The sequence below is a fragment of the Montipora foliosa genome, chromosome 5 (genome assembly GCF_036669935.1).
Source record: "Montipora foliosa isolate CH-2021 chromosome 5, ASM3666993v2, whole genome shotgun sequence".
Taxonomy (NCBI): Eukaryota; Metazoa; Cnidaria; class Anthozoa; order Scleractinia; family Acroporidae; genus Montipora; species Montipora foliosa.
This window is the reverse complement of record NC_090873.1, coordinates 303,964-305,070: the sequence shown is the minus strand read 5'-3', so window position 1 is coordinate 305,070 and position 1,107 is coordinate 303,964.

Here is a 1,107-nt window from a genome sequence, read left to right as displayed (position 1 = left end):
TGTGTTCAAAGTCTCCAAGATAGCTCCTGTGCAATGTATTAATTAATTGTCAATATGCAGTAGTGATTTTTTGGTTGATAAAGAAGAAAAACGATGGGCACTACTAATGAGGCAAAAAATGTTACAAAGATGTATGGAGGGCGTACCCTGGTGAAATCGCAAGTTGGATGTAGGTGTAGTCTGGTCTCCACACCACCAGCCACAAAAGTTGAAAATATACCGAGGAGAGCAACGAGAGGGATATGTGCACTGTAAAGGGAAGACAAACCAAAGCTATCATACAAGGAACTTTTAATTTTATGTTTGAAAACTGTTACCCTTTGTTCAGATGGTTGTATGGATACCGCGCATGGTATGTTCGTTAATTGGCTTCTCTTAGTGAAGGTGCCTCCAATGGGTGCTCATGTCCTTGTTCGCACCTTCCTTTGGGTTGTATTTCTTTTTTTCTCTTTTGTAGTCAGTCCAAAAAAGTTGTTTAAAAACTGATTAATAATAAATTACATTCCTCCATTTTTTTTTTTTGGGGGGGGGGGAAAGTTGCAAAACTCACCACAATAATGGCTTTCTTTGTCTTTCATTTTCCTGCAATTTGATTAGTTTTTAAAACAAGGCTTGAAATCTGATTGGCTGTTTTAGGATTCCTTTCTCATTGGCTGGGGAGAAGGTGTGGTTTACAGCCACATTACATGTAGTAACTATTCGTGAGAAATCGCACTTGCTGAGAGCCAATTAGATTGTCCGGATCAACACCATCGACGATTTCTAACATGGGGTCAATAGCGTTGGCCCCACCTGACCCAATAACAGCCTTGCGGACTTCCATCTTATGTTGTGCTGTAAATAGGTTAGTAAAGCCGAGGAATTTTTTTTAACAGTAAACCCTTCAAAACTTATGCAACGGTATCACACCGGCTGTAAATTTCTTTAAAGCAGTTTCAGTTTTTCTTCCTTTATCTTGTCTGTAGGTTACCATCACAGGAGGTTTGGGTTGATTTGGGTGCAAGAGGCACAACAAACCCAAACAAATGTTTGGTGAGATGATTTCAGTGTTTTATTATGTTTGATATTTAAGCATGTGGTGTGGCCAGGATAGGGGGGTTACAGTAG